The 18,655-nt window shown below is 35.8% G+C and overlaps 1 pseudogene; it reads right to left on the bottom strand.

Annotated features, from left to right (window-relative positions):
- LOC100025168 (ezrin-like) overlaps positions 1–17,788 on the bottom strand; it is a 176,541-nt pseudogene extending 158,753 nt beyond the window's left edge.
- Positions 17,789–18,655: the final 867 nt, after the last annotated feature.

Here is an 18,655-nt window from a genome sequence, read left to right on the forward strand (position 1 = left end):
GATCTGAGACTCACAATAAGTCAGTGAATGACTTAATGACAGAAATTGAAAGGCTACAGGAACAATTAAAAAATAAGGGAGAGACCATAGTCGCTTTGCAGGAATCCACAGATGAATCTTTAATATGCCTTTTCTTTGGGAAGAGAGGCTATGCAATGTTGATATGTAGGAGCTGGCAATGGGGAAAAAAGAAATAATATCAACTTTAGGAATGATAACTACAGGAATAGCAATGCCAATCAAAATAATGACAGTGCTCCAAATGTGGATAATGATAGTACCCAATGCAATGCCCAACAACAATATATAAGGAATGTAGCTCAACCATACTACACTCAAGGTGAATACCCCCAACAGCGTGGAGGATCCCAAAAAACTGCCCAAGCATCTTTCTGAAAGTGTGAAGGGGGGGGGGGTGAGGGACTTGGAATCAAAATATGAAACCTTTGATTTTCCAGACCCTGATATTTTAATGCCAATAATCCCTATATATTCCCCCACAAATAATAAGGAACTTCATGTCACTTTAAAGGTGGGAAATTCATACTATGACTGTCTTTTGGACACTGGAGCATCTAGGTCAGTTTTGGTAAGCAAACCAGATGAAAAATGTCATTCTATTGGCTCCCTAAATGTAGTAGGTGTATCAGGAACACCGTTAAAGGTCCCAAAACTTTCTTCTCACATGGTATGTGTAGGACCCCTAACTGTTGAACATTCTTTTCTTTTAATGCCTGTATCCCCCACAAACTTGCAGGGGAAAGATTTACTATGCAAATTACAAGCCACAATAATGTGCACCCCAGATGGCTCTCTGTCCTTAGAAGTGCCCGAGGAATCCTTAAATTACTCCCTGTACTGCTCTCAGAGAGCCAGGAGGCAAAAGAGCCTCCCAACTTTGAAATACCTACAGATATACTGGGGTCTCTTTGGGCCACATCTTCTACTGATGTAGTCTTACTTAAATCAGCTGTTCCTGTGAAAATAAAAACTAAATCCTGCCCACCTCCTTGCATTCCTCAGTATCCTCTCTCCAAGGAGGATACAAGGAGGGCATTACTCTGATAATAAACTCATTAATTGACCGGGGAATAATATTCCCTTGTAAATCTGAATACAACACGCCCATCCTGCCCGTTAAAAAACCAAAATGGGGGCCTGATGGCAAGCAACTCTATAGATTCAAATAGGATTTGAGGGCTGTGAACAACTACATTATAGACTCTGTAGTTTCCAATATCAATACTGTTATTTCCTCCATTCCTAGCAGAGCTACATACTTTACAGTAGTGGACTTGTGCTCAGCCTTCGTTTCCATATCCATACATGAGAAATCCAGGCATATTTTTGCTTTCACCTGGAATGGCTCCCAATTCTCCTGGAGTCGTTTGCCCTAGGGTTATATAGAGAGCTTGAGCTTATTTACACAAATTTTGAGCCAAGATACAGATAATATAAAATTTAAAAACATCAAATTAATAAAATATGTAGATGATCTACTCTTGGCTTCCACAGATGCAGACGCATGTCAGGAAGATAGTGAACACCTTCTTTTGAAATTGCACAAAAGCAGACATAAGATCTCAAAGGGTAAAGTTCAGTGTTGTCTCTCCAAAGTAGAATATTTGGGGTTCATTCTGACTGCTGGTGCCCTTTCTATTTCTCCCAAGCAAATTGAGAATATTCAAAAATTGAGTGCTCCTACAACTAAGAAACAGTTAAGTGCAATTCTGGGAGCAACAGGGTTTTGCAGACAATGGATCCCTTGCTATGGGGAAATTACCAAGCCCCTTATAGCACTAACAAGAGATTCAGTCCCTGAACCACTTAAACTAGAGCCAGAATACCTGTCAGCTCTGTCAGACTTAAAACAGGCTATCCTGTCTGACCCTGCTCTAGGCATCCCAGATTACAACAAGCCATTTACTTTGTATGTACATGAGCAAAGAGGAGTAGCTTCAGGTGTTTTAACTCAGACTTTGGGGCCTTCTCAGTGCCCAGGTGCTTATTATTCAGCCTAGCTGGACCCAATAGCTTCAGGAGCACCACGATGTCTTAGAGGCATGGCTGCTGCAGCTTTACTAGTGACAAAAACCATTGATCTAGTATTGCCCATTATCTAGGATGCCCATTAACAATTATGTGCCCACATGAGTTAGAAGCACTGTTGCTAAGGCATAGAACACAGGCATTTTCTGATCAGCAAATTAAAAGGTATGAAATAACCTTGCTAAACAATGAAAATATTACTCTAAGATGCTGTACAATCCTTAATCCTGCCACCTTGCTTCCAGATTTACCAACTTCAGGAGAACCATTACACAGTTGTGAAACACTGGTGTCCATGGCAGAAAAGCCTCAGGATGATCTCTTGGACACTCCCTTAAAAAACTCAGACCTGGTCTTATTTACTGATGGTTCCTCTTTTATGAGGGATGGCATCTGCTACAGTGGAGCTGCTGTAGTCACAGAATTTACCACTGAATGGTCAGCTTCACTGCCCTCTAACATTAGTGATCAAGGGGCAGAACTCATAGCTCTAAAACATGTCTGAATAATTGCCAACATTAAAAAGGCTACATTTTTTATGGATTCTAGATATGCTTTTGGCATTTGTCACTCAGTTGGGATGCTATGGCTCCAGAGAGGATTTTTAATCTCAACTGGAAAATCCATAGGTATTGCAGAAATTATTAATGAAGTTCTTTCTTCTCTCCACCTGCCTGAAGCTCTAGCTGTAGTTCATTGTTCTGACCATACAGGTGGCACTGACCCTGTCTCTAGGGGAAATGACTGAGCAGATGCTGCTGCAAAGCTAGCAGCCAAAGAAGGGTCTGAATTAATTTTAACATTAACAACCACTGATGACTTAAATTTATCACTTTCCTATAATGAAAAGGAAGTGGAAAAATGGAAGCAAAAATTCAAAGCAAAACAGATCAATGGAGTATGGGTGTCATATGAAGGAAAACCCCTTCTCCCTAGAAGTTTATATCACCAAATTTGCCAATCTGCTCATAATAATGGCCACTTTGGTACCCAGGGTATCATGAAGTCTGTTAAGAGAGTGTGGATAACCATTGGTATAACTACCATAGCCTCTAAAGTGTGTTCAGCCTGCTCTACCTGCCAAGTATATAACCAAAACTCCTTTCATGGAAAAGCTTTTGGTGGGCATCCTCTGGCTTACATACCTTTTGAGCACCTATAGGTACATTTCATAATGATGCCAAAGGCTGGACAATATAAATTTTGTCTGGTCATAGTAGACCAATTGACCAGATGGCCAGAAGCATTACCTACAGTCCAAGCCACAGTGGCTTTTGTTGCTAAGGTGCTTTTAAAATAAATTATTCCTTGCTTTGGCCTGTCAGCATGTATTGATTCCAATAGGGGAAGTCATTTTACTGATTCTGTTCTAAATCAGATATATTCTTGCTTGGGGATAACTCCCAAATTCCATGTTCCATATCATCCCCAGAGTTCAGGCCAAATTGAAAGGATGAATAAAGAACTTAAAACTATGACTGGAAAATTATGCACTTAGACACATTTAAAATGGCCTGAAATTCTCCCTCTGGCTATATTTTGTCTTAAAAGCAGGCCTAGAGGAGACTTACATATCTCTCCATTTGAGATGCTTTTTGGACATCCACCTATACAGGCTAAGCCTTTCTCCCCAGCTTATACATCTCTATTAGGGGGAGATACTACTATTGCTTCCTATATATAGGAATTACAGCACAAACTGCGTGAACTACATGAATCCATAGCTACAGTACAAGCTGGACCACTAGACTTCTCACTTCAAGACCTAAACCCAGGAGACAATGTGTATATAAAGAACTTCCAGTGCATGGGAGCAGCTCAGCCTTCCTGGGAAGGACCATTCCAAATATTGTTAACTACTCCAGCATCTATAAAGGTTGGAGAAAAGGACTCTTGGATTCATTGTTCACATGTAAAGAGAGCATCTTCTGTTGAGACTGATTGACTGTATCCTGTCACATACATTGGAGATAATTACCCATTGACAAGTGGAAGTGTTTTGTTTTAACACATTGAATTCCTGAATTTATTTTTTTTCATTTGCTCTTTTTCCTTTATTTTATTATTTTTTAAATTTAAATATTTTATTTTTCTCTTTTTTTACTTTTATGTACTCAATGTACATATAATCAATATTAATTTTTTATTCTACAATAATATTAGTTTAAATATATATACTTGCTTTATTATTAATACATACCCAAACAGCTTTAGACTATGCACAATTGCCATTTATTTATAATTGTTATGGGACTATGATTAATGCTTGTGTCTGATTCTAGAAAATGGGATCAAAAAGGAGCACAGAGATAACCTGAATAATTCCAAAAGAGCTCACAGGGCTACAAATCAAAAACCAATCTGGATAGGATTGATGCACTTCTAAGACTAAGGACTTGAACTGAGCATGAGACTTGAGGTTGCAACACTTGACAAATGTTAAGATGTAGGCCTTCCTTGTACCCACACTTTTCCTGAAAATAATTACAGACAAGTACCAAATGTTGGATATCATCCTGGCTCCCTCTATCCCTGAGAATGAAGGTAAAATCAGACCAGGGAATGACACTTCCCTATTAAAATAAAAATATGGTCATTTTCTCTCTCCTATAGTATGGCAACTTCCTGTAGCCTTGGCTGCAAATGGGTAAGTGAAATATTACTGCATTCTGTCCTACAGACTTGTAGGATTAGAAATTACTTAACTGGACCCTAATACAGGGGCCTGTGAGAAATTTATTCTTGCTTTCTCAAAATTTTGCATACATAGATTTTGATATTTTGATACTGATTTTGAATTCTTATTTTATATATATATATATATATATAAAGGGTTTATATTTTTTCCTTAATTTTCCCCTTTTTTCTTTTGTTTTTTGTTTTTTGTTTAATTTTCTTTTCATATTTGTTTTTGTTTTTCTTTTGAATTAACTCATGCACCCCCATAACTAAACCTTGCATCCTCAGCTGGACAGGGTGTTTTTTCAACACTTTCTTCCAGGGGGATTGTATTTTCATAAAATCTAAGATTTAAATTTTGTTTGAGATAGATTTTCAGAAAAGAAGCTTGCTAACTAACTGAATCCAGAGAATGAACTGTTTGTAGAAAGATACCTAAACCCTTACACTACAGAAGATCCAGAATGAATCTTGGGGTGCTGTTAATTGAACTTTTATTTTTAATGTACACTCTTATGCCAAAGTGGACTGCCCCCTAATTGGCTTTTGTCAATTCACCAAGCAAAACATTGGTTTTGCTTTCTATCTCCTCTATTTCCCCTTATCTATAACTATTGTAGTTTTCCCCTTAGAGGGTAAAATTTTATATACACGACAGTTAGAATTTTTTTGGGTGCAGTATGCTTATGTTTAGTGATCAATTGGGGAGACTAGTTTCCCAATCATCTTCAGGGGGGATTATGATTTTTAAATCTCCATCTTGCTTGGTCTAGCACACAAAATTGTGCACACCCACACTACACGGGAATGTGCTAGTTAATGGCAAATGAGAAATAACTAACTGCCCACCTGGGCTGTCCTAAGCCAAGCTTGAGCCACCATTGGTAGGTGTGAGGAGCAGGAAGTGAGGTAGAGAACAGCCTCTGGAATTTGCTCACTTCCTGGGGACAGGGCTAGGCATCAGTTTATTCTAGGAGCTCAAGCAGGGAGGAGACCTACAGGCAGCTTTCCTACAGATTGGTCACATGAGTCAAAGAACTGATTTACTTCTCTACCTTGGCCTTCCAAGGCCTAGACTCCCTCTGGCTCTGCAAGAAGGTTGAGTTAACCTCTTTCCTTGTCCCCTTCTTTCCTTCTCTCTCTCTTTTTCTTCTTACCCCCTTTGTAATTAAATTGCCATAAACCCCATTCTGACTTGAGTGTTTAATTTAGGAATTTTATAAGTGAATTCCTTGGTGATCTTAAATTAATATATATTAGTCTTTAAAAGTGATTTCACTATCACACTTTTTGGTCATCCTTCTCTTTCTGGTCTGATTTTCTATGGAAGTCATCTTTCATCCTCTTTACCTCATCTTTCATATCCTTTGCCTCATTTTCCAGCTGATTAATTTTGGCTTTCAAGACACTGTTTTCTGTTTCCAGATGACTCTTCTTGCTGTTGGAGTTGTCTTCAACCTCTCTTAATTGAGGTTTGAATTTCATTTTGAGTTCTTCCAAAGCCTATATTCAATTCCCTGGGATTTCTGATTCATCATTTGCTGATCCCTACCCCCCTGTTCAGTTCACTGTATAGAAGCTATCTATTGTAATTTCTTTCTTCTTTTTCTGTTGTTTGCTCATATCCACCCCATCTTTGCTCCCCATATTTGTCTGTGCTCTTGCTCCTCTCATTATTTAGGTTTTGGGGCCTTCTGTTATTTTCCCCTGTTGGATCTTTGACAGAAGATCTTTTGGTGTAGTCTCTGGGGGAGGTTTATTGGGGGTTTGAACTACCCTGTCCTCTGGAGGCTTTTGATTGGATTAAAATCCAGCAGTCAATATGGGAGCTTTGTGGAGCCTAAACTTCCCTGAGTTCTGAAGACTTTTGATGGGATTAAGTTCAGCTTGTTTGGGCTGGGTATGCTCTGAGACCTACACCTCCTGTAAGGCTGGAGTAAATATGGAGGATCTCCACAGCTCTTGCCAGACTGTCATCTCTATGCTCCCTCCCTAGCTCCTTCCCTGCCATCTGTGTTCGACTCTCTGAGCTTGACACAGCCCTGCCCATAAGGTATACTGTCCAGACCAGTACCTTTGCCTGCCCAGAAGTTCCTGCTGATGCTAGAGTCTCAGTGATCTAGGTGGGTGGGGGGAGGGGTCCTGGGACCTTCATTCTGCCTTTCCCTTAAACCCGAGTGTTCTCAGATTCTGGCTTTTGGCATGACATACCTTTTGAATTTTGTCCAGCAGAAGGGTTCCTTGACTCAGTCTTGTTGTTAGGTTTGATTTTCAGTCCCCTAGAAACATTCAGTTTGTGATTGGTAAGGAAGGGTATTCAGAGGTCTGAACTTCTGCTCCTTCTAGGCCTCCATCTTGACTCTGCCTCCACCATTATTTTATAAAATATCAAATCTGGATTTGATTTAGTCATTTCAATGTCTTTGCCATTGTCTTTACAAAAATTAAGAGACATATGGTCTACATATGATCGGAATATTAGTCACTAAATAGATACAAATTGTACTGATTAATAGATATATGTGAAGATTTTCCTATTTTATTCTCTTCCCCACTTTTTCTCTGCCTCTCTTAATTGGTTTTTAGAGTCTTTTTGAGATCTTTCAGATTCTGTGTCCAATCCAGATTTCTGTTTTGGACTTTGTGAGTGTTTCCTTTGCTTTCACTATCCTCTTCTACGTCTGTACCTTGCTCTTTGTCTCCATAAATATTCTTTAGAGTTAGGTGCTTTTTTGGTTTGCTCATTTTTCCTATCCAATAATAGGTAGGCTCTGTTTTTGAGATGTTGGGGTAACCTCTAAAACGTTAGCCTTTCCTTGATTTATACTATATATAGTAATTTTTGCAAATTACGGAAATCCTCTTTCCATATATACTTATAAACATTTTGACTTTAATTAGAGTCTTAAAATTTCTCTTTCATATTTCAAGGGGAGTGAGTTGGCTTGGACCACTATTTGCCCAGGCAGGATCTCAGGGTCTGACTGTTAGCTAGGGATTAAGTTTGGAACCTGTGACAGCAGATGTGGTGTGGGAGTAGTGTTTGTGTGGGGTTGTGGTTTGCTCTTGGCTTGTTCTTCCATCTTTACTCTAGCCTTTTGTTAGATGTGCAACCCTCACACCTTAGTTCTCCAACTGGTCTCTGCCTATGTTTTGGGTTTTTCTTTTATTGAAGGTTGTTTCACTCTGTCTCCTTGTTGCTTCTTTCACTCCTGTATTCATTTTATGGTAATATTTTAAAGTTGGTTGGAGAAGATTTTCAAGATTAAATGGAACTGGTATTCGACTTACCCCTCCATTTATTCATTGCTCTTTAATTGTTTATTGAATTTACTTGTGAATTGGTCTGGCCCTCAAGCTTTTTTCTTAGGTAATTCACGGATGGCTTATTGCACTGAAATAATTCAAAACTTTAGCAAAGTTGCCAGTGCCTACAAAAGTCATCAGCATTTCTTTATATTACAAATAGAGTTTAACAGCAAGAGATAAAAATGAAATCCCATTTAAAATAACTGTAAATAATATAAAAATACTTGGGAGTACTACCAACATAAACCAGAAAATAGGAAGATCAAAAATAGAAGAAATTGACTTATTTGTATAAAAATATTCATAGGAGGTATTTTCATGGTGGTGAAGAACTTGAAATTGAAGCAACAGCCATAAATTGAGGAATGGCTGAACTAGTTATGCATACAATAGTGATAGAATACTACTGAGCTATAAGAAATGACAAATAGGATATTCACAAAAAACCCAGAATCACCTCTATGAAGTGATGCAAAGTGAAGTGAGCAAAAACCAAAAGAATATTGTGTACACTAATAGTAATAATATGATGATCAACTGTGAAAGATTTCACTATCATCAGCAATGTAAGACTCCAAACAAACTCTAAGGGACTCATAGTAAAAAAAAGACTTTCCACCACCATAGTAGTAACTGATGAAGTCTGAATGCACATTGAAACTTACTTCACCTCACTGCTTCACTGCATACTTCACTATTATTTCTTTCTAGAATTTACCTTTATTATAAGTAATGTGAGTTTTCTTTCATAGTAAGAAGTACATTGTAATATGTATTGCCTGATGACATGTATACAACCTATATGATATTGCATGCTTTCTCAAGGTAAAGGGAGGTTTAAGAAGGAAAGAACAAGTGTCACCAAAATTCAGAAAACCATTATTAAGATTTATCTATGTGTAATCTGGAAAAAAATTGAATAGCTAAAAAAAGATAATGAGGTTGATTCATATATTGCCATAGTTAGCTAAACATTTAGGAGGCTTGGAAGGAACATGTAGGAGAAGAAATATTAGGTTGCCTACAAATTGAAATTCTGATCTATTTTGTTCACCTCATTGTTGTAAATCTGTGAAACCTAGACAGAATGCATGTGCCATGCTAGGAAATTGAATAATTTTCATTTCAATTAACATTTTGAGGATTATCTGGGAGGGTAAGAACATTGAAATCGTTTCTTTAGATGAACTGCGAAGCATTCAAACTCTACTGTCATGGTCAAATTCAGTGGGTTATTCACAATGTTTGAGTGCCAAAAGCATTGTTTGCTTAAAAAATAATTTTATGGAGAACCCATGCAAGGGAATTGCTCACACAGAGGTCAAAAGTAATAATACAAAGATAAAGATTTCTCTAAGGAACATTTTTTTATATCAATTGTGAGACATGGCTGTCAGAGGCACAGGATTGTCCAGACTGGTATGCCTAAATCAAAGAGTGCATTATGTCCCTGTGAGTCAAGCAGAATTGTACATCAAGAGCAATGTGAGATCTGCAAATTTAGATGCATCTTTATTGTATTTATATGAACAGTTTATAACCAACCTTGGTAGCTCCTTTTGAGTTCATAAAGATCTGAACAGTCACAAGTGGATTCACTGAATATTCAACCCAGATTATACTGTAATTTTTGTCCTTCTTGAATATGGTGGATAGCAACCAACTTATGCCTAGAGCTACAGGGATGTAAGAGTTACAAAGATATTATACAAAGACATTATAGCCCTTGATCTCAAGAACCCAGCAAAATAGAATGAAAAACCCACAGTGTTTCTTGTACTCTTACATGTATTATTTTGAAGGAGTTTTGATCTCTTTTACTTGTTCTGGGAGAACTTTAACATTGAAACCCATAGAATATGTCAGACTGGCCTAGGGGAGAGTAGCAGATGATTGTATACTTTGATTTTTTTATTTGAAAAATTGTATTTCCCCCTTTTTGTTTAAAAGTTAAGATGAGAGTGTATAATGGTAAAAAGAAATTATAAACTAAACCAAAACAACAACAAAAATAATAATTATAGCAAAATAATAAATAAAATGAATTCTAAATCAAATAGCAAAATTAAATAAAAATTATGTAAGACCAATAATAAAAATGAAAATGACCTTAACTCACTAGTCATCCTGAATTAATTAAAGTGATCATTCCCATAGTCCTGTAGGACAGGTACATTAATATAATATTTTACCCATGTTCAGCCAGGACTGTAAGAAGTTGCCAGACTTTTAAATCTAAAGAAAGTGACTATTGTTTGAGATGAGAGGGAAGTCCCTCCTTTCCCTTGGTCTGATCATGTATATTCTTTGGGATATTGAAGCCAGGCCACATAGATATTTGATGGGAACTTTGGTACCAGGCTGATCTTTGTTTGAGGGTGTCAAAACACTGTGGCCTTTTATCTCCAACCGTAGCAACCAATGTTTATCCATCTCATATGGATTATAGGCCTCTCTAAGTCTTAGGCCTCCTGGCAAAGTGTAATGTATCAATTGCTATCCCTTCTTCTACAATCAGGCAAAATAACTCATATTAGTCACATGAGGTTTAACAAATTCTTGCAGGTTCCTACAGTCTCAAGATTTGGGGTAAGCATGTATAGTAAAGCTTAAAGATATTGTTAACTCATACTTCAGGATCATAATAGTAATACTACTTTCAATGTATTTCTAGTTCTAAAAAGAAAATATATGGAAAAATAATCTGAAAAATAATCAGGAGAAAATAAAAATAAAATTAATACAAAATTTTAAATTCATGGTTCACATTTCATGTGGCATTGTTTTAGCTATGCCAATGTGTAATATAAGAATTTTCATTCCAAAATGATTTCTATTTCCCTAATTTAAGTTGACCAAGATTCACAATGTAAGCGTATAAAATGTTTCATTATGAAAAGCTTTACCAAAACATTAATACAACAATTAATGTGAATTTTTAAAAGTACCAATATTCCCATAAAAATTACATTGTGATTGGTTGTTGCTCTCTATCATTTTTAAACAATAAGAATGATGAGAATGAAGTGACATTGTAACTTCCGGCTGCATATTTCTGATAGAAGCCTTATTTAAAAGTCTTCTGTATAAATAAACCAACTTTTTGGGGGTTAATAGAAGCTTAAGATTCTTTCCTTTTAGAAGCAATTTCTACAGTTTCTTGCTCATAGACAATTTGGTCTAACATTAATTTCTTTTTGTTAATGTATAATATCCAATGTGCTTTTGTGATGTGCCCAAGCATCTTTAATGTGATTTACTATCCATTGTCATTTATATTTAACATTATCATATTTTAAAGGTGTAATACAATATCCTGTTTGGTTGAAATGACATAGACAAGTAATTCTAGTGTGTAAAGCTTCAAGTTCTTTTCTTAGCCAAAGTACAGCATCTTTCAAGATTTCTAATTCATCCTTAAAAGCAAGGTCAAGACTTTGCGTGTGTGTCAAAGTTCAGATAAATTAGATACAACCTCTTGTATAAAAATTTGGTTTTGTATAGTCAGTGAACACAATTGTTGCTGTAATTATAGCAATAATTGAAACTACTGCTCCTATAATTGTCAATATAAAGCATTTGGAGTAATGCATAATGTTAGTAAATGCTTTGTGGACAAAATGAACAGTTGGAGTAGATGCCCATGTGTGTAAGATTAACATGTAACCACACCAATGGTGGTTGGTACATAATAACTATATAGGTATTGCCATGAATAGAATCTATACATTGATTTAGATGACAGTTTAAGTAATTTAGGTTCTAAATTAAAAGTCTCCAACTCTATTCTACTTGTCATCTCATCCTTTCTAGGAGTTTGACCAGGACAATCTATCCATGATAAATCCCTGTGCAGTGTCTCTACCTGATTAAAACACAATATTTTTCAGTTGTTGTCAAGGCTACTAGGTCTATTTTGTGGTTGATAAATTCTATCCCTTCTTCCTATGACAGCCACACCAACACCTATATACTTGTTAGCAGTAGCATTTCTTACAATCCAAGTTTGAATTTTACAAGGTATACAAAATAAATTCCTTTTGTCAGTACATAGCTTAGACATACACAATGAAGGTTATACAATAGTGTTTCAATAATTGTAGCTAATCCCTTCTGATTCCATGGTAATGTCTTTGGCTAAAATTGGGTATGGGATCTATCTGGTGTCATTAACATATATAAGTAGGGGCTTGTCCATACAAGTTAACATTCTTAATATTGGGTTTTAGGTATAATAGACCAATAGATGTCAGCATGACAAGTGTCCATCAGGATAATGATAGTGATTATAATTAAGAGAAGGGTAATGTCAGTCTTTGACATATCTGTAGTCACCAGTGAGCATCTTGTCAAGTGTATCTTAAATGCACCTCGTCTGCTGGTGATCGATGTTATCTGTGTTGTTCATCTGCTTCTCTTCCTGATCGTGTGTCACATGGTATGATATGCTTTGTGGGTGTCCAGATGTTTCCATTATCTGTAGAAATACAAGGAAACCCTTGACCCAATGTTATCATTCTGTTTGGTCTTGGTCCCCTATAGTCTTTATCTCCTGGTAATATTCAACAAAATCCAGGGCTACTATATACAGTGTATTCCTTATCATTATACTAGAAATATTATTGCATAGGGTTAGCCAATATCCCTTCTGGGATGGAGAAGTGATTGATGGTTAGGAATACGAATACATCCTTTTTTTTCATTTAAAAGCTTAAATGCAATTTCCAGCTAAATTGGTTTTTAAATAAGTCTGATTCTAATAAAGACATTATTTTTTTTTGCAAATATAAAATGAACCATTTAAGACAATTATCATACATACATTTTGGATAATATAAACAATTTCTGTTGTAATTGAACAGCATTCAATGTACTGTTATAACATTTCCAATTGTACAATTTGTTTTTTGGTCAAATTTGGATAACATGGAACAATTCCAATAAAATAATTGCAAGTTACATATATTGTACAAATACAATTTGAAGTCTTCAGGTACATGAGAAAAAATGATCTTACAACAAATAAACATATACTTTTAGAATACAATGTCCGTAAGCAAATTAATGATATTCTTCTGTAGATAAACTACCTCTCAGTAAAAGTTCATTTGTGTGGATAGTGCATCAGACCTGTCCCTAAGTCAATGGTTGTGCCTTGTTTGTTCATCTGCTGCTTTTTCTGGTGTCTGGCCTCTGTGTTGTGCTGTGGTTGGTGATGTATAGACATCTGCTTACTCCACTCTCTGGGTTGGCTTTCTTTGGAAATGCTTGATGACTTTGGTTTTCTTATTGGATTTCTGGTATCTACAAAAATAGAAGCAAAATCTCGACCCCAAATGAAAGAGTTATTGGGTCTTATTCAGTTAGAAAGTGACTGAAAATATATCCTCTTTTGGTTTTGAATTTGGGTTTTTAAATTTCTTTGAGCCCTTTCTCCAACTGCTTGTTTTTAACAATTTTCTGGATTATCAGTCTTATGAGAGATGTTCCATGATTTATCCAACTTAGCCGATCTATTGCTGGTAGAAGCACTGTTATTCCAATTTTTTAACTGTTTTGGAATGGCCAAATGTGCAAGATTATTTAAAAGATGTGCAATAACTTTGCATACTTTTTCATTTTGAACTTTAGCTCATACATCATGATAGTAATTATCTCCAATCACATATTATTTTTCAATTTTTACAACAGGAGCATATTGTAATGCATCCCTTTGCCAAAATTGTGCAGTTCTTAAAATTCTGCAATTACCTCTTTGAAGTGAAGGAGTGACATTATATAGTCCACAAAATTTTCACTGCCAAGTAATTTCACTTGTTGGTTTAGAATATTGAGGTTCAATAGATCTGGCAATCTGATATAGTAGTGAGTGCAAATTATCTGCTTGCTAAAAGGCAGTGGCTGCTAGTCCATTTACTTTTGAAATTCCCTCATAGATAGGTTAAGAGAGGTTCATGTCAGAGTAAACATGTGTTATAAAATTTTCACTCCGACTTTGCAAGATAATATTCATTGATGTTTAATATTCATCTTTTAAACAAATAACCACATAAACAACATACAATGAATCACTTATGATTTTACAAGTCTGTGCTATGATCATAAGCATGTGTCTAACTGTAGTCAACTCTGCTTTCTGCAAAAAACTATACAGTGTATGTAATCAATATTACATGACTGTCTGATATATACCTTCTGCTTTTTCCTGATTCAGTGAAAGTATTTATAGCATTATAAACAAAGTACAATGATGTTATTATTTTTAAACAATTATATATAAATTCATAACTTAAAAAGATTTTGGTACTAGGAATAGAATTATCAATTTTACCTATAAACTTTGCAAAATCCAATCGCCAAGTTTGATACTGTACAAGTAACATTTGAAATTGGATTCTTGTCATTGGGTTTAGACTAACATCAATATCAGGACCAATGTCTGTAATTTGAGTAAGTAGTAATTCTGCCAATTCTAAACAAATAATAAATAACTCTAATAGTTAAAAAAATTAATAAAGTTAATAAATAACTACTGGTTAAAATTTGAATCCATCCAATAATGTTGTCCACTTTGATGCCATCCATCAATAAGAGTGTGTCTAATCTTTAAAATTGAGGCTACATCAGTTTGAGAATAATTAATTGTAAATAATTTACTTTTGGATAAAGTTGTAACAAGTTTTTGCATTTCTTTCTTAGCCTCCATTGTAAGTTTTCTAGTGGAGGAGAGTACATAATTTTCCTTCAAAATAACTAATGATTATACTAGTTCTCCTGTGTTTAATTTTTTTTAAATACTTAATTCAATGTGCCTCATATAAAGTTTTTGAAAAACTTTCAGGTGTTTTTTTTATATTATTTCCATTTATTTCTATTCTTGGTGACCTAATGTCCTGTTTAAAAACAATTGTCCCTATATATTTAAAATTTGGATATTTTTGAAATTTCTCTGAAACATTGACCAATTTAGGCTTGTCATCTAAACAATTGTACTGAGTATTAACTTTTCTGTTGACTAATTCCAGTATTTGTGTTAAAAACTTTTAACCTAAGGTGAAGGTGTTATGCCATCCATGTGGCAGGATTAATTTATCAATCTGCTTGAGTAATTTTCTTTTTAAGATCCAAATAGATTTAGAAGCAAGTCACATGGCTGGATCAGTCAATGTAGTTTCATTTCTAATTAAAAGCTTTAAAAAATTATATTTCCACTGTGGTACTTAACCTAAAGTTATACTAAAATTTAGACTAAAATTCATTACAGATAAAATATCTCTTGTCCAAAGAGACTATGTTATATGAAAATATCAGAAATTGTTTTATTTTCCTTAGAAAGAAATATAATCTGATATTTATTTTTAATTTGCTGTGTCCAATATAAATTAGAGCTATTTGATTTTAAGTTTGCATTCACAGTAACTCCATCTTTTAGCAAAGATCTGTTTAAAAAATCAGGTATATGCTTTTTTTGTTTTGTTTTGTTTTACAAATTGCAAAAATGTGAAAAACTTTAGTTGTGATTTTTGTAAATTCTGAGGAATGATACTTTTGCTTTTAAACAATAGTCATACTAGATTCTCTGGGACTATTTTAAAGAAATTCATTGTAGTCTCCCAGATCACCTTTCAATATGCTAAAATTGCATTGAGCTTTGTTGATAAAGAAAAGCCTGTGGCTCTGGCTATTTCCTTGATAGCAAAATGTCTGCCTGTTCTAACTTTTTTGGGGATCATTAGCCTTTTCTTTGGTGTCCTGAATTTTAAAGGGGCTCAGGATTATTCTGCCAATGTTCAAATTAGGCCTGTGGTCTCAGTAGTGTCAACATGGAAATATAGAGATCCCCAGTTTATTTAGTTTGAGTGTAGAAACCCCAGGTTTTGACCTTGTCACAGGAGAGGTTTCCCCCTGAGGGAAGGTCCCTCTTCACCAGACAGTGAACTTCCTGGTAGTTTGGGTGGGAACAGCTAATCCCATCCAATATTGAACATCCCTTTTGTCCCAATGGTTTCTTCCCCCTAGGCTAAAGTCCATGACCAAGGTGACCCAGCCCTAGGCTGAGTCTTTCCCTTTTGTGTCCATTGTAGGGCACCAGCCCCTCATTATTATTCCTGTCTGGAACTCTTCATTTTCCTTTCTCACCATTGTAAAGTCAATCAACTGTCCCTCTAATCCTAAAGCCCCCAGGTCATCTAGAGTGGTATATAGGTTCTCTAAGTTCTTTTGTTCCTCGGAGTCCATCCTGAGTCGGTGGCACTCCCAGGGGCTGGTGACCAGAGCATCTTGACTCCGGTGCAGTCTTGGAAAGCAGCTCTGTTGTCCTAGTAGCAGCGCTAACCCCTTTTCCCTTGATTAAAGAGTGATTTTGACTATTTAATAGTTCTGTGTTTTTTCTAGTTGACAGTAGACATGGTATGACCCAATGCTGTTCTGTGGGACACTATGAAAAAATTCAGGAGATCATCTGGACTTTCATTTGGGACACGATCTTTTAAAATGTCCGGCTTTGCATTAGGCAAAGCAAACACGTGTTCTCCTTTTTAAATTGAGCTGCCCTTGGATTCCTGTGGTCTAAAGTTTTTTATGTCTTGGCATGTTCTTATAGCCCTTTTGTGAGGAATTGTCTCCTCAAAGAACTCTTTAACATTACATTGTTTAGTTACAAATTGCCATGCTCTTTTAGCAGCTAGCCCAATGTGATTCAAGGTTTGTTTTGAATATAACAATTACTTACTAAGACTTCTAAATTTACCTGTGCCAGTTAATTCATCATAGGTAATGGGCACATGAATTTCCTTATTTTTTCTATCTTGTTCCTTGCATAACTTTTGAAATAACAGTTTTCAAGTGAAGAAAGCTTCTGTAATAAGCTTAGATTCAATTGATACCAATGATCTGGCTTTAGAGATTACTTGCTGATCTTGTCCAGCAGTTGCACGGTGATGGGAGCATTATTCACATAGTGGATTACCCTGCTTTTGATCTTTTTACAAGTCAGGAATGCAACATGATTGGGCTGTTCTAAATTTACTTCTGCATTCTCAGAATTATCTCTAATTTCTGTTGGAGAAGTGTTTTACCTGCTTTCTTCTCTAGAGTTAGGATGATTGTAATCCTGCATTAGGTTTTCCTGGAGCTGGAGGTTGAAATTCAGGAGGAGTGGGGGGAAGGGAGGACAAAGAAAATCCTCCTAAGGTAAGGGAGGGTCAGACTTACTCTCAGCTTCTGCAACAGCCTCCATTAAGGGGGAAAAGAATGAATAGATAGAGTCAGTTAAAGCCAAAAAATTGAAAGAGCAATAGTGATATGTAAGTGTTAGTAGAATTAGTGAAAGGTGGGGGTGGAAACTGAAAAATAGCTCAACTCCCACATTTTGTGCAGTATTCTGACTAGATTCCATGTGATCCAAATTGCTGGTAATATTCTGTCAGCATTTTTGTTTGTTTTGTTTTACTTCATTTCATAGCTTGCCCTATTAAATGCCATTCTTGCTTAGTAAAGACTTCTCCTTCTGGATAGTTAGGACAACATTTCAAGATACCTTTAAGTAATGCCTGGAGCTAAACTTCTGAGATCTTAATTCCTAGTTTTAAAGACTTCACAGTATGAAAAGACAGGTTTTTGACCCATATTCTAGAATGGAACAGCAACTCACCTCACTGGCCAAATGCAGGTCTGCTGATCCGTCTCCAATCTTGAATCCAATACATCCTCTCAGGTGATTTATATCATGTTGGACACCATAATGTAACATCCTGTAGTTACATCTTAAAATTCCTATGGGTAGACACTTGAGAAGGAGATTGGAAACTGAGGGAAAATGGATAGAGAAGAGAGAGAGAGACAAAGGAATAAAGACTCAGAGATAAGGAGTTAAAAAATATGGGCTACATTTTGCTGTGCCCCTTTGATGGAATTGAGAGAGGGCTCTACAAGTGCTGTCAAACTTTTATTTGAGAGTTTAGGAATGTGGAGTGGAAGGTAACTAATGAACATTTGACCTGGAATAGATTTTAATATTGGTTTAATTGACAATCACATAATCAAAGAGGAAGAGGCTAATCAAGCTTGTGACTTAGTAAGGCATGTGGTCTAACAATGTGGCAAATAATATCCTGCTCAGGAATTCTTTTTATCCTTTCAACTAAAGATTTGGCAACAAATAATTAATAAGTAACATGGCCACGAGTCTGGTAAATTAATACATAGGATACAATATCAATATGTCAATATTTCCAAGATGCTATTATAGGTGGTATGCTATATTATTTAATTAATTAATTTAGAATATTTTTCCACAGTTACAAGATTCATGTTCTTTCCCACTTGTCTTCCCAACCACTCCCATAGGTGAAATGCATTTCCACTGGGTTTTAAATGTTTCACTGATCAAGACCTATTTCCATATTATTGATAATTGCACTATAGTGATCATTTAAAGTCTATATATCCAATCAAATCCCAATCAACCAGTGTGATCAAGCAGTTGTTTTTCTTCTGTGTTTCTATTCCCACAGTTCTTCCTCTGAATGTGGATAGTGTTCTTTCTCATAAGTCCCTCAGAATTGTCCTGGATCATTGCATTACTGCTAGTACAGAAGTCTATTACATTTTATCATAT

This window comes from Monodelphis domestica, chromosome 8 (genome assembly GCF_027887165.1).
Source record: "Monodelphis domestica isolate mMonDom1 chromosome 8, mMonDom1.pri, whole genome shotgun sequence".
Lineage (NCBI taxonomy): Eukaryota > Metazoa > Chordata > Mammalia > Didelphimorphia > Didelphidae > Monodelphis > Monodelphis domestica.